At 35.6% G+C, this 16190-nt stretch overlaps 1 pseudogene; it reads right to left on the reverse strand.

Annotated features, from left to right (window-relative positions):
- Nucleotides 1-832: 832 nt before the first annotated feature.
- LOC125671593 (uncharacterized) lies at nt 833-15624 on the reverse strand (annotated as a pseudogene).
- Between the last annotated feature and the right edge of the window lie 566 nt (nt 15625-16190).

Here is a 16190-nt window from a genome sequence, read left to right on the forward strand (position 1 = left end):
TTGGTATGTAAAACTTATACGGTACCAATTTTGATGTACCAGATGCGCATTTCGACAAATAATGTCTCTTTAGTGATGCCCAACCGAAATGTTTGAAATCCGAAATAACTGTGAAGTTTTAGAGCTAAATATAGCCAAAAACAGCGTGCCAAAAAAGTGGAGCCAAATTCGTCCAAGGATAAGAGCTATGCATGAGGGAGATAATCCTTAATTTTGAAATGAATTTCTAAATTTTATAACAGCAATTAAATATACGAATTACATTAAGTGGCATGGATCTCAAGGAATTCGGGGGGGGGGGATTTGGACAACCAGAATACTGTATATTTCAAAGGCTATATATAGATAAGTCATCCATACTAGTATTTTCATCGTAGGGTTTCGGCCTTCTTATCCCAAAACAAAATTCCTAAAATTTCAATCTACTAAGTCGGAAAAGTGTGTATTTTTTCTATAAACCAGACAATTAAAATCATCAACAATTCCCTGTCAACGTTGTATTAGATGATTTTGACTACGGATTACTCCGTTTACCTAATGAAGATATAGGGTTCATAAATGATGTGACCGGTCAACAGGGGATGCTAACTCCTCCTGGGCACCTGGTCCCACTTTTTATTTTGTATCCTTTGCGGAAATCATGAGATCGATCACAGTTCGTTATCTTTTTCATGAAATAAGAAACCTTTAGGAGTCACTTTGCATGTAGTAATACCCAAGGGCATATCACTCTCAGCACACAGAAGAACACATACGATATTCCAGTTTTGATTGGGAAAAATAAAGTAACTCCCCTGCATTTTTAAATTTGACAACAATAAATGTTCTAGTCTTCATGACTTAAGCATTTATCAATTCTCTCAGTGATACACAACTACATGTACATTGTATTCAATGATCAGCGTATAATGAAAGGTATGTAACAAAGCAGATTGTTAAATTCAAACCTACATTTCCAACCTGAAAAACAATCTTAAACTGCGATTTAGATAATGACAATGTAAAAAATATTGAATGATAGATGTATTATGGCTCATTATTATACAGAAATCCTCAATAACACTCATATTGTATCATAATATATTCCTTAGGCTTTCTAAGTGTCATTTGTTTGGTCGATGGTGTCTGTCAACTGCAATTGCTGATTCTCGCGAGCTTTTGGGAGATTTGGTATGTCTGTGTCCTCTGAGGACGTGGAGTAGCCAAAATTATAGAGCTGCATATCGAGACTCGCTGAAAAGCGAGGCTGTAAATATGGATCGTCATCTGAAGAAGAAGAAAGAATCCTCATTAATCAATGTTACGGATTAACCAAGTTGTAATCATGATTTAGTCATCTGAGGAGGACACCATGTCCTTTCGTCATAAAACACGATGAAACGGGTCAAGATTAAATGTTTCAAGTTTATTTAAGACAACACTGAATATAAGATTAATTAATTGATTGATTGATTGATTGATGTTTTCCGCCACATTCAACAATTGTTCAGTTATCTGGTGGCGCCCAGTTTTTATTGGTGGAAGAGAAAATCCAGATACAATGTACCTGGGAAGAGACCGAATATAAGAAAAAAAAGCTCATGATAGAAGGGTGATGAGTTAGAACAGGACATCGCTATATATACATACACCTACTGTGGTTAATGGTGAGGTATAAAAATAAATGATAACGTAATGGTATAAATCATAATTATAATGAAAACAATGTTCTATTCATTTTTTGTGAATTTGTTGTATTAAGAATCACAGAGTATCGCATATTCTACTTTCGTGTTTCAAAGAGAAAAATTACTACTTGCCACCAATTACCCAAACTGACTTCATTATTATAATAATAAATCATAAACATCTGTGTTAATGTGATTTGGATAAAATAGGCATAATAAGACATTTGTATATTTATAAAGACTTGTTATTAGCATAATGTATGTTCTATATTATAGGGTTATTGAACTTATATTGGTGAATATTGGCACGAGTTGGCTGTAAAAATGCACGAGTTTTGACAGCCAACGAGTGCCAATATTCACCTATATAAGTTCAATAACCCTTTTATTATATAGCTAAAGTATTTAGTTGTTAAATTATATCCCTTTTCACTCAAACTACTCCAAAATAGACGATAATTCATCAATATTGGCAGTGTGCAATAACTGCATGCATTTCTTAACTGTTCAATATTTAACCCGTCATTAATACATGAAGCAAACTGATTTTGTAAATGGGGACATCATAATTTATGTACAGTAAAACATTTTGCTTAAGTAAATATCAAATACCGGCTCTGTCAGATTCGGAGGACCGTCGTTTGACATTTTGGCTTGTTTACGTCGTTACGGTAACGTCAATATTGAACGCTCATACTCGGAATGTTTCGGGCGCATACAATTTACGCAATGCAAAGTTAGCGTTCAATAAATTCTCAAGATGTTGAACGCTAACATTCTCTAGATTTTACGCAGATTTTAAATTAGACTATTTATAAGCTATATAATAATCAATTATTATTGATGAACATGAATATTTGAGTCTCTAAATAGTGTTGGGACCCAACACTATATATGGGTAGTTAGTGACATCGGTTAAAATGGAAGTGAGAAGTGAAAGTGCAGGCAGTTTTACAATTTTAAAAGTCACTTGGAGCTATTACGGACATCAGTTTATGAATTGGGGTAAGAAATTTGACGTAAAAATTATGATTAGTGTTTCCACATTATATGTATGCAATTGCTTTCGGCAATTCTGTTTAGTGGTAAAGTGTGGGGGGGGGCTAAAATTGGAGTAAAAAATGATAGGCATTTTTCTTAATTCATTTCTGCATGTCTGGGAAATTATACGAAATTTCGGGATGAATTTTGGTAGTAATGTGTGAATATACTAGAATACAAAGTAGAATTTTATACCATTTAGTTTATTGGACTTTGATCGGCGAACTTGGGTACCCTATATTTAGAGTTCTATACCTTTACTCTTTAATAGTACATTCAAACCCAAGTGATATACATGTACATGTAATTGCCTGTGGCCAAAAAGTATCAGGAAAGTACTACTTCGTTTATCTGATCAAGATATCAGACTCAAGGCGGGTTTGACCTGTCGACAGGGGATGCTTACTCCTCCTAGGCACCTGAACCCAAAGGTGCATTGTAAAGCAACTTTGAGCGTAAATAGTGTATGAAAAGGGTGCTATATAAATATGGTATTATTATTATTATCCCACCTATGGTGTATTCAGAGAAGAGAAATTATTTGGTACCAATTTATTATCAGCTTTCAACTCTTTATACAATACCGTAACCCTGGTAATATAAACAATCTTACCTTCCACTTTCCTTTTGTGATACATCTTAAAGAAAATCATGGTTACGATGCCAAGCGCAAGCAGAGATATTCCCAACAGAACTCCCAGAGCCACCACTACCGGTGTGGAAGAGGCCACCGCACTATGTGTAGAAAAAGGAACCCAAAATTACAATCTGCTGACAAAGAATGGATATTCTAATGACATCATCAAATCTTCTTGCAGTACATCAGACAGAAGAAATTTTTATACCTAGCTGAGTAAAGGGTTGATGGTGAAGGTGAAGTCCTCATATACTGCTTCGAACATTTACTACATTCGTGAAAGTTAGGACATTTAGAGGGCAATGATTTATAAGGGTCTCTAATCAATTTATCATATACAGAGTACCCATTCTCATCCAATGTATACCGGCCAATCTAAATGAAAACATCTTCGTTAATTCAAAAAATATCTTGAATATTTCTAATAACTTTCTTATCAAATTTCAGAGTGTATCACTGCTAGTGTTTCGAATTTACATTACTTACTTCAACAAATGTCAGTTGACTAACATCCGTGGTTTTTCTCTGCACTTGGTAGATTTTGTACCCTATATTACCATCACCGTTTTCATTAAACACCCTGGAAGGTATCCCACTGTCATCAATAACCAACTTCTCATTTTTTATCAAATCGTAAACTCTCTGCGGTGAATCTCTGTATTGTTGGCACAATACAGAAGACTGAGTTCCACACAATTCAGCAAAAGATTTATTTGCCCCTTGTAGAAGTGAAAACATGGCGTTGATGGCGAAGGCCGTCCACAGTTCCGGCTGGTAGTCTTTGTTGTTGAAAGACTCCTTAATATCGGTACATTGAGAGCCAGACGTTTTATCAAAGCTGCCCGAAAGAAAACATGAGTTTCTCTGTTCGAAATATTCTTTTGTCCAAGGGTTTATGTCATTATGAAAATCTGTAAGTCTATCGTACAAATATTTCTCAAATTTAGAATTTCCAGTTAAAGGTTTCATTTGCAATGATAAAGATATAGTTCCTTCAAGTTTAGTTTTGCCTGATATAATATCCTTACGAGTTCCAAATGCTTCCGAGCCTATAAATAAAAAGGCACCAAGAGTCATTTTTTCTTGTAAAACAGTCATAACATCACCCACCACATGGCTTTTTAAAAACAAGAGCACGACAGTGGCATATGGGGTCTTGTTGAGATCATCAATGATTTTTGTGTAATGATTTTCCTTCACTTCCATTTGATTTGCAATGCATATTTGGACGTCTCTGGCAGCAGTTACGATTGCGTCCCGTCCTCCTTCACCATAGGTCCCTTCGCTGAACATTATTTGAATGTATGAAGAATTAAGTGATTTCACGACGTTTAACATTGCAAGGGCCTGTTTGTCATCGGGTGTACAGGTTCGCATAAAATATTTGTAGGTTGACCGTTCACTTAAAATAGCTGCAGTGGAAGAGTAACTGATTTGAGGGAAATTAAAAGCTTGTAAAATTGAGGACGTAGCTTGGCTAGTGCTGCTTCCATAGGCCCCAATAAATCCTAGAATATTTTGGCGTACATTTAAAACTTGTGAACCATCGTTTAAAACGAGACCATCCTTGATAAATTTCAATAGTTTTGTTTGAATTAAGATTGGCTGATTACAGCTATTAAAAATGATGTAACCCACTCGCTTTCCCGGAAATACGTTTACAAAACTACCAGCCCTTTCATTCACAGTTTCTACAGCAAATCGTATCCCCTCTGCTATTTCCCATCCATTCGATGTTCGAATGTCCGCGCATTTAGTCAGATCTGTAATATTCTTATTATATATGGGGACAATAGCAGCGACATATAAATCCCCTTTCTTAAAAATGATTTCGTTCGCAAGATCCGAATTTCGACATGAAACGCATTTCCTACCCTCAGCACATTGTGCTTTCAAAACGTTTGGAACTAGACTATCCACTTTGATGTCGTATGATGAATCATTGTATGTAGCAAACTGAAATTTAAATGCAAGAAGTTATAAATGAAATTAGTTTTCTTATTCTAAAGGAATTCATACTGAAGATAGTTACAGTAATCTAACATCGCAACATTGAAGATTGTTCATAAAGTAATGCAAAAGAGATATAATCCCAATATGATCATGATCAAGGTCCTTCAGGTTTAGAAATGTAAATACCCTTGTGTGCTCTCTCGTATCCTTTATCAAAAAGATTTTTTTTTCAAATTGAGATTAGAAACTGAATACTACCATAGCACATAGAGCGTTTGTGATACATTCATGTAGAACGTAGTGATGTCCATTTGAATTGTACCAAGATATGTCTGTTGGAGTGAGGTTTGTTTGGGGGGGGGGGGGGGTGCACGTGGTAGTAGGAAAATTAAATTCTTTGTTTAAAAGTTTTGAATTATGTAATTATGTTAAAGTAAACAGAAACAAACATTAGAATAGATGCATTACTCCTTTTCCCTCATATTGGGACATCACTAGCTGTCGGTTAATTTTAATTAGAGCATTGGGGGTTCTTTATTGTGCCAAAGCCTGTAGCGACAAGGGACCTCAGATTTTAAGGTCTCGAAAGGCTCGAATCTATCTCTTTCAAATGTCGAGCGTTTGGTGTAGTAGCATTCACTACCAATTTTTACGTCTTAGGTGATTTTACTGTCAAAATACTACATGTATATCCCGCGGTACCAACGTTATTTAACTAGGTCTTTTGTGCTCAGGGTATAAATAAAACGGGGGTCACCAAACCACAGTTCAGTACTAGTCATTCTAAACCTGTATTTGAATGGAGGACTTAAGTATGGTGTACATGGAAGTGTTTTGTTTTTCAGTGATAGGACTCGCATTTGGTCTCTCAAGACATTTCTTGTATTTTGGTGTGTCTGCATGTACATCGCTTCAAATCGGTTAAGATGGCTTAAATATTCACAGAAAAATTAGATTGCGTGATTCCATTGCTTATTTCTGCTCTTGTTTGTGTATTAAATCGGCATTGTTTCACCTGAGATTTTGAGTATGAAATTAATTGGATCAAAGCAACATACGCTTTTAACATTCTTCATACCAGGAATGTCCTTGCATTACTCTTTGAACACCCTTCGATAACTGTTTTCCATGAAAATGTAATCTCACCAGTTCTAAACATGTCTCTGGACAATTTTGAAATTGGTATACTTCATATACTGGAATATTTCCAATTATTTTGGCATTAGGTGTCTCATCAAATGTTAATTTCAACTGTTTCTTGAAGGTATCTGGTAAAGTATTCATATTTAGTTGAACTTGGCGCCCCTGTTCCAGAATTTTGTACTTCTGTGTTCGCAGCGTGGTATTAAGTTCCCCACACAGACCATTACTGCCACAGGTTTGTGTCTGCATATTTTTCAAAATCGTCATCTGAACTAACGCAGATACAATAGCATAACCTTCGAACACATTTTCTCCATTTATGGAATTGACTTCGGATAAAGTTGGCATTGAGCAGGACGTATTGTGAATATCACAGGAAACAAACTTTTTAACAACATTTTCCAGCCATGGATTTGTTGATGCCTCTTGATTGAAAGCAGTTTTGTTTGTCAGAATATTTCCCCAGTGTTTTTTAAATTCCTCGAACTTCAGTATGGTTGGACTTGTGAAAAAGGATCCTTTAGCTACGTCATGGAGATTCAAGGTCTCAACATCCATGTATGCTGCTCCTTCAGAAAAGATTATTGAGAGTTGAAAATTAAATATCTTTCTAAGCCTTTGGACACTGGAAAGAACCAACTTTGCTGTCCCTGTTGAGGCAAAAACGATTACCCCTGATATTGTACTCTCAGTGTAGGATATCATCGACTCGATAGTAGACTTCAACATGTTGATATCCACCAAGCCGGATTCAACAGAAATTGCTCGTGCACTTGCGATACATATGCTGTTTTTCTTTGCTTGAATTTGCAAGGCGTTATAGTTCCCAATACCATAAGTATTATTCTCATAAACGATGCCGATGTAATTCCATTCCAATGTTTTCATTAAAGATATAATCACCTATCAAAGAAATAGTGAGGTATCCATTAATTCATTCGGAGACACAGTAGACATTTTGGACCACTGGTATAACAATGGGAAAATTAGATAGAATTATTAATATATTCATCTAAATTTATTCCTGGTTAAGAAAGCAAATATATTCCAAATGATCGGTATTAACTACTACGGTGATATAATTTCATACAATTATTACATGGATTTTTCAACCTCACCGAAATTTGCTTGGTATCATCGGGGATGACTCGGAGTATATTTCTATATTTAGATCCATCACTGAGAGCTGAGGCGGTCGTGGAGAAGAGCGTCTGTAGAATTAAGTTTTTTTTCCCCCAGTGAACTGATGTACGATGATGTGTCCACGGCCTCGTGGCTGTACTCCGGACCTATCAAACCTGTGCAAAGAAATTATGTATTCTATACTAGTCTAGTAGTTTTGCAGGAAGAGATCTCTTTACATATTTCAAAGGGGATCCGGGTTAAAACAGGTCCTCGGTATCCCTTGCTTGTCACGATAGGCGACTAATACCGACGTCCCGTGTCACAGCAGGTGTGCCACGATAGAGATCCCTCCCTGCTCAAAGGTCGTAAGCGCCACACATAGGCCTAAATTTTGCAGCTCTTCACCGGCAAAAATGACAACACCATATGAGTGAAAAATCTCGAGCGGGATGTTAAATAATATACAACTAACCAACTATATTACAATACTAGTACATTGTATATTAGCTTTGCTAGTTTACCTATGATAGGAACAGGTGTTTTGTTCGTGGATTCTTGCAGTCGTCGTTTTATCAGATTGGTTGTATGTTCCATGGCCTTCCCTTCAGCGTTACAGGTAGGAAATGCTTCTATTCCTACAAATAAACCATCAATATTTATATTTCTACTATAATTGTTTTAAAAAACAAGTGGCAGAGATCGTAACGTTCGAAACCAATTTTTGGTTTCTTTGTTGGGTTTGTTTTTAATCTTTGTACGTGTAAGTCTTTCTGCTTTGTTGTTTATATAACATTCGGTATGATAAAACAAACATTGCATGTAGTTGAGAGTAACATTGAAAATTTTCACCCCGAGAAAACCATTGTCAACGCATGCAGTCGTTTATATGCAATATTAATTCAAATTTCACTGTACTGAGGCATTATTTCAGTTGACGAACATGCAGTTACAAAACAAATTCATTGATATTAAGGAAGATTGTTAATATAAGAGTAAATCAAAAATTGGGGGACAGTCACGTGAGGAAAATATGGCAGCACCCCCTAAATTGTGCGTAAGTAATATCTCTATATTTTCTGTGGTTAAATGCGGAACAAGTTATTGAAACATGTCCAAAAAAAATTCACGATTGTCCACGGATTTCATTTTCCGTAAATAATCCGTAAATAACTTGTAATAATCCGTAAGTATCGTAAACTGGTCGCAAGAACCCGTAAACTGTTCGAAGGAATCCGTAAAACACTCGTAAAAAGGTGGGGTGGGTTTTTTTTACGAATCTTTGCGGTAAGTTTACGATATGTTACGATAGTTTACGAGTTGTTTACGGATTATTACGAATGCCTAAGTGATATTTACGATTTCATTCACGTCGGGTTACAATAGCTTTATGGATTGTTCAGAGTCATTACGAGCGCTTTAAAATGTATATAGACACGATTACTTTACGAGTACATACTTGAACGCAAAATCTGACAGTTTCTTTCAGTTGTTATCAAGACATTAAAGAAGTTACACATCTTGCATACAATATACATACATGCTGTTCCAAGTAATGTCAGTTGTCGAATGATGATACAAAGCCCATTGCGAACACTTTTGAGTCAAAAACGTAAACAATCGTAACTAACTCCTAACTATTCGTAACAGCACGTTATCAACACGTTATTTACACGTAAAAGCTAAGCGAAATGGTAAATTTCCGTATTATACTTGTAACAATCCCTAAAAAGCTCATAAAATGTCGTAAATTGCTCGTATTTATCCGTGTTCACTCGGAACATCGTAAATGTTTGCCGTATATGCATCACAAGAACTCGTAATAAACCGTAAATGACCAGTAAATACTCTTATAATTTTCTTAAATGTCTAAATCGTAACAATCCGTGTACTTTGACGGATTTGTGGAATACGTAAGGATCCGTAAGAAAACTCCGTGAATGTGAAGGTACCATAAGTCAATCTTGTCGTGTGCGTGCCCATTGTCCTCCTGATAATGTAATCTATTGACTTACATATATTGTTGCATAAATGGTACTGACATAGACTACATAATTTCGTAAACATACCGTCTGGCAGTTAAAGTTCCATTCAAAATGGTCAACTGTGAAGAAAATTTGTGTTAATCACACCCAATATTATGACGCTACCTCCGCCGAATCTCTCATGTTTAGGGACACGATTGTCTACATGACTTTCATGCACACGACGATAAGCTCCTGCTCTGTCGTCAGCATTACTAATGTTGAGTTTGAATTCGTCGGAAAACAAGCTCCGTGTCCAGTTTTGGCGATGATTCAGCCTCTGTCTACCTCACTGCACTCTGTAACGTAGGTGATTCTTTAAGTTGTAACTTCTGCAGCAAATCCCATGGCGTTTCAATATTCTGGATACTTTTTTAGGATGAATGGACCCACCATGACGGCCACTCTTTTGCCTCGCCGTAGTCACAGAAGCCGTAAACCTATTCCACAAGTGACTTTGGTATACTCACGCTTATTGACGTGGCGTTTACACAAACGGTCGGCCAGCTCCTGGGCCATCATCTATTGATCCTGTCTGACAATACCGTCGCATTGACCGGCCATGGGTTTGGCAATTTACATTTGGTAGAATTTTTTTATGTGTCATCTTTTTCTTGTACACTTTACGTAGTTTGGATATTTGTGTTGTATATTGTATATCTGTAATTTTAGGGGATCAGCATATTGAAATACCAGTTTGTATTGTGTGATTAGCTGTTAGTCTGGTTTATATATTTTTCATTATTTTCGTCATTGTATTTTCATCTCTCAAAGAGAAAGAGATATCTCTTTCCAATATTTTTTTATTAGTTTGAATACTTAAGGAATTCTCTCTAATCCGGAAAGCCACCAAAGCAAATCTGACCATGGTGGCTGTAATCCAGGGCAAAGATTTTGCTTTTACCGCATGTGAAGTGTATACAGGTAACAAAAAACAAAGACAATAAATTGAAGAAATATGCTAGCTAGACTAGATTTTATAATGTTACCCCAACCACCTCTTCAACCTTTTCCGCTATTTGTACTCTATTATTATATAAACCAAGTATTTTAATTGGTTAAAAAATGGGGTTACAACATTTCAATGACAATGCAACAGGGAGATGTCAATTATGATCATGGGGGGGATCTAAAGAGATATCTCTTTAAGTTAAAGAGTTATCTGTTTTTACATTGATAGAGAGATATCTCGTTATGCTAGAGAGATATATTTTTCTCTTTGAGAGATATATTTCTAGTTTTAAGAGATATCTCTCAAAGAGAACAATATACCTCCCTAGCGTACAAAAGATATCTCTTTAACTTACAGAGATATTTCTTTAACCAATAGAGATATCTCTTATTTAAAGAGATATCTTAATTTACGAATAAATAGTAAAAGGGCTTGCCATAAATAGCGCTCAGAAAATTTCGTGCAATGATACTCTCATCGTATGAATGGTGAACGTGGATACGAAATGAATTTTAAAAATCAAGCAAGATGTATGGTGAATCAAGTTTGCAATAAATATTATAAAAATATTATCCAAAAGAATTATTTGGGGAAAAGATGTGTTGCGTTTTGAAAGTCCTTAAAATTGTGCGTACGTGCGTATTAGACATCTTACTATCAACTTGATAAAGAGCAAACCTCGATCGAGGGCTTTCAATGCGGGACGTTCGAGACACGGATCCACTCTGACTGGTATCGCGCTTTGAACGTAATGTGTGGGGCATTTCACCTCCGGATTAGAATAACACTAAGTAAAAAGCATGGCAACTGCTATCAAATTCCTGCATTAAAATGCTATTTTTCAAAGAAAGGAATCACTACCACCATTTAAAGGAAAATACATTTGATTAAATTATGCGAGTTAGTGAGGGAAATAGATCTAGAGAATATCTTGAAGATATCGGTCAAACTTCACGCCTTTCATCCAAGAATACGCGTCTAAATGCGTGTTTTCCCTTGCATCTAAGTTACACCTACGTACTAAGCACCAACAGTGACTTTTATAGTCATCGTAGGACTGTGCATATCTCTTTACGGACGGTCTGCGAGCGAAACAATATATTTGTATTGATGTCAACTTTGCCTTACAATTGGTTACTATTGTTCTTCTAGTGATCTATATCACATTGTCTTACCAAGAGTTATTCCTGGGGTGTAATTGGCTTCATTTAGTGTCTTTAAAGTCCATTTTACGGCCTCAAAGATGCGAACAGACATCGCGTCGATTTCATCCGTACATTGCCCGTTATAAGAATGGAATATTTTGAACAAACCACCAAGATGGAAATCTCCAGGTAATGTTGGATTGATTTCTGACATTGTCGTTGAGATGAGCATTAGACAATGTATCGTAAACATCAAACGTAAAGCCATCTTCGAAAAGTTCTGCTAAAATGGAAAAATAATCAAACTTAGATGTACCAATCTGACCTACGTATCTAGTGTTATATATCATAAAACATATTTACAGGTATTTGTAAATTTCAAAAGGTGATATGCATAAACAAAATATACATGTGCAGTACACAAGTTTCGAGATGCGACTGAGTTATTTCCCTTTAGAGAACTCTCGTACATAGTAAGGCGCGAAACAGTTTGTTTACACGCGGTGAGTGGGACAAATGCCCATCAATGCATTCCGGTAAGTGAATGTACACGGTAAGTTTTATCATCCGATTTCGATTGATTGACAAAGGAAGTAAATGAAGTAAGTAATGATCATTCAGGGAGTAAGTAAACACATGGAATTCCTATCATTTGTTATTTCGTTGCTTTTACATACATGTACCATATCAATGACAGTACTTAACTGTTTACAGATGTTTTCATTCTAGTTAAACTTTTACTTCGATAGCATTTTAAAAATAATTCTTACATTTGCAGTGTTTAATCGGAAGCCGCTTTAAATTTTCGTATTTTTATCGTCTTCCTCACTGACTGCAGGTGCATTTTGACCCACTTAAATAAATCAAAATATTTTCTCATTTGTAAACATGAATACACAATGTCTTCTCCTTGTATTTATATTTTTATATGGTAAAAGAATGCTTAACCATGCAAAACAAATTTGTCTAGACACATGTACACCAATAAGTTGTCATAGCAACCTCAATGGAGTGAGGTTTGTTGTCCTTAGATTTGGAGAAGCACGCAACATCATGGACATTTGAAAAAAAAATAGTTATAAGATACATGTACAGGGGAAATTTTCATTCCCGTGTAACACCGTCTTTGTGAACACATCGTATGCTGGTTTTCTTTAGAGGTGGGGGGGGGGGGGGGGTTACAACAGACTGTCCTTTAATATTCACTTAAAGTCATCCATGTCGATGACATATACAGAATTAAAATTTTGCTTTTGTTGTTTCCGTTTTTTTGAAATTCCCAGAAAAGATGTACAACTCCTGTTCTTCTCTCGTGTTTCAGCTCACATGAGGTGAAAGCTCACGTGAGATTTTCTGATCACATTTTGTCCGTCGTCAGTCCGTCCGTCCGTAAACTTTAAACATTTCGACTTCTCAAGGAAATATCTTTGAAAATCTTCTCAAGAACAGCAGGTTAATGATTAGTCATATTGATATGCAAGTATCTACAGGTAGTGTAAATTTACGTTTGTTCAAATGAGGGGCCCTTGGGGTAAAGTGGGGCTGTAGCAAGAGATCAATGTTTGATATGGGAATACACAGAAAATTAAAACAAATTCTTTTCAATATTAGCAGGACCCCACTAAATCATATCAAAATCCAAATGTTCCCAAGTTCTGTTGATTCAATTGTTTATGCCCCCATGACTAATGTCGAGCGGGGAGGGGACATATTGTGTTTGTCCCGACAGTCTGAAACATGAACCTTGCTTATAACTTTTCTGATAGGGGTCTCAAACTTCATATTTGTATACCTTGTGACAATACCTTTGTTTTGGTATCAATTTTTTTTTTTATCTTGTGATCTTAACTTTTAAGTTGCCCAACTTTTAAGAACACTTACCTAAGTAATATCTTTTGAACTACATGTATTTAAGGTAGGGCTTTCATATATAAATTCCATATGGCAAGAAATTGCATATGATGCCATGCTGTTTGACCATGTGACCTTGGCCTTGAAGTTGGTCCCAAATTTTATAACTTTTACCGAAACTTTAACCTACGTAATAACTTTTGAATGTTGGGTTATGTATGCATTCCGTGTGACAAGACCTTTCTTTTGGTATCAAAGTGTTTAACCTTGGATTTTGAAAACATAGGTAATATTCTCTAAACTGTTTAAAATAGGTCATTGAATTCATATTTTATATAGATTCCTTATGGCAAGATAATATGTTGTACGGTGTGACCGTTGAGACGAGCGAAGCCCACTAACATTTTGCAACACGACTTTTATCCGCCTCTTGATTTAACGCGGGAAATATAACGCGCTTGGTGTAAACAGTTACAAATTGTGACGTCATATTAGCTGCAATGTTTTTTCTTCTCTCAAACCAAGCAAAAACAAAACGTTTGAAGCTATGAGAAAGCTTGTCTGGAATTTAAAAACGTTAATTGTACTTTCTAAACAATCTAATTATTTTAATGACGGGATTGTCAATGAAGTATACCGCAGTGACTGCGACATTTTTCCGGAGGCATTATGGGTAGTCCCCATCATTTTTCAGCTGATGAAGAGCAAACCACGTGACTCAATTGCATAATCATTGGAGCGAGCTCATCACGTCGCTTCGCTCGCTATTATACATATATTTCATACCATTATCTTTATCTTGTGACATTGTATCTTGGTTATATCGTGACGCTGTAGTACTAGGTTGGGGCCTCAATTTGAATAGGAATACAGATTGCAGACCTTTTTTTTTTAAACATCACATTACCTGAATCAGGGCCAAGGTGACTCATGTGATCGATGTGGCCCATGGACCTCTTGTTTTTATCTAATATGATTACGGTGTGACCGTTGGGGCGAACGCAGCATATCTGAATACATTTTCAAAAAATTTATATTGAAAACAAGGAAAACTGATCTGGTTCACTGTCAATACGTAGGATTACTGTCTTGCTCTTCTCGCCAATGTAGGAACCAGTTTAGCGGGAAATGCAACGAGCGTGTTGTGACGTAGCCTGGTAGTTGTGACGTGACTGTTTACATTTCTTAAGACAATATTTCAAAAAGAAAAAGAAAGGGGGAAGAATATGATTTTCATCCTTTCCTTTCAAATAAGAAAGGTTTGTAATACTTCAAAGATTTTTATTATTATTATTTTACAAATCGAACCATCCGCCATTTTGTACGAGGGACTTCTGGGATTGGCGTCAAAAAAAAATTCTTGTTAGAGGTTGAGATTTAGCTCGGATTATTTCCCGCGCTCTAGTCATTAGAGCTCGCAGTACGAGCCAGCGCTCTGCGCTCGCTATCATTTTAAAGTATGATGCACGTGTAGATCAGTTTACTCTATAGCGATATATAAAAGTGTCTATTGGTTAAATTGAGTTGCGCATTGGAAGTCAAGTGCTATCAACATTTTGACCAATAAATAAAATAGTTTTCCTATCTGCGTTTATCTACCAGTAGATTAGATTAGTGAAATTCAAAAGGAGGAAAGTTTAGGGATTTATTTTTGATTTTTGGTTGTTGTTGTTTTTTTTTTTGTTTTTTTTTTTTTTATTTTAGGCCTCATTCATATTTTTTTGGCTAACATTTATGCAGTGAGACTTTTGGCAACAAGATGTATATAATTAAATATTTCGGTCTTATCATCAACGGTTATACTCGACAAATTCGAATTTCGGAAGTACATATATGTATTATAATTCTTACCTTAAACACCGGCCTTAGAAGTAGATTTTAAGGAACTTCATAGCGAGACCCAGTTGATAAATAAAACACAATTATTGTTAGTATATATGTATATCAAAAGGGTAAACTTCGCTTCAATACATTTTGGCAATGAGATTTTCAATTCGACAGGAAGTAATTCAGTGAAAGATATCTTCTTGTCAATCACTGAGACACCATTTTCACTTCCTGTATTGGTATAGAATAAGTGCATTTTGTCATAAAATCTTTAAAATTCTACCATTTATTTTAGTTTAAAATTGCATAAAATAATTGCTGATTACATAGCTTTCTGGACCATAAGAGAAGGCATAGATGCATTTTATTTACGCTATACTGAACACAAAACACTTAGGTTATATACATAAACAACATCATAAATCAATGACTCTATGGTTTAAAGAGACGTTTTTATAATTCAAATTGCACTATCCTATTTTTCTAAAATTTTAAAATTTTCCTTTCTTTAAGATTTGGTCCTGGGCTTTAAAGAGCGGGTCCCGGCACTTTCTACACAACAGTGAGAGTTCATAAAGCGGTTGTTTAAGTAAGTCTAGTAAATTAAAGGGACTGGTTCACGGTTGTTGTTTTTTTTTAAAGAAATGTTTTTCATTTGTGATGTTAAAAATAAAAATATATAGCTCATTTAATGTTGACAACCAAAATTTGGACTGTCAGAATGTAAGGATAAGAGCAATATTTTAGCTTTGATTCTTTGTTATGCAAACAAAGAATCGAGTCTTTTTACGTAAACAAACAAACCAGTGACGCGTTAATTTTTTAATT

The sequence above is a fragment of the Ostrea edulis genome, chromosome 4 (genome assembly GCF_947568905.1).
Source record: "Ostrea edulis chromosome 4, xbOstEdul1.1, whole genome shotgun sequence".
Lineage (NCBI taxonomy): Eukaryota > Metazoa > Mollusca > Bivalvia > Ostreida > Ostreidae > Ostrea > Ostrea edulis.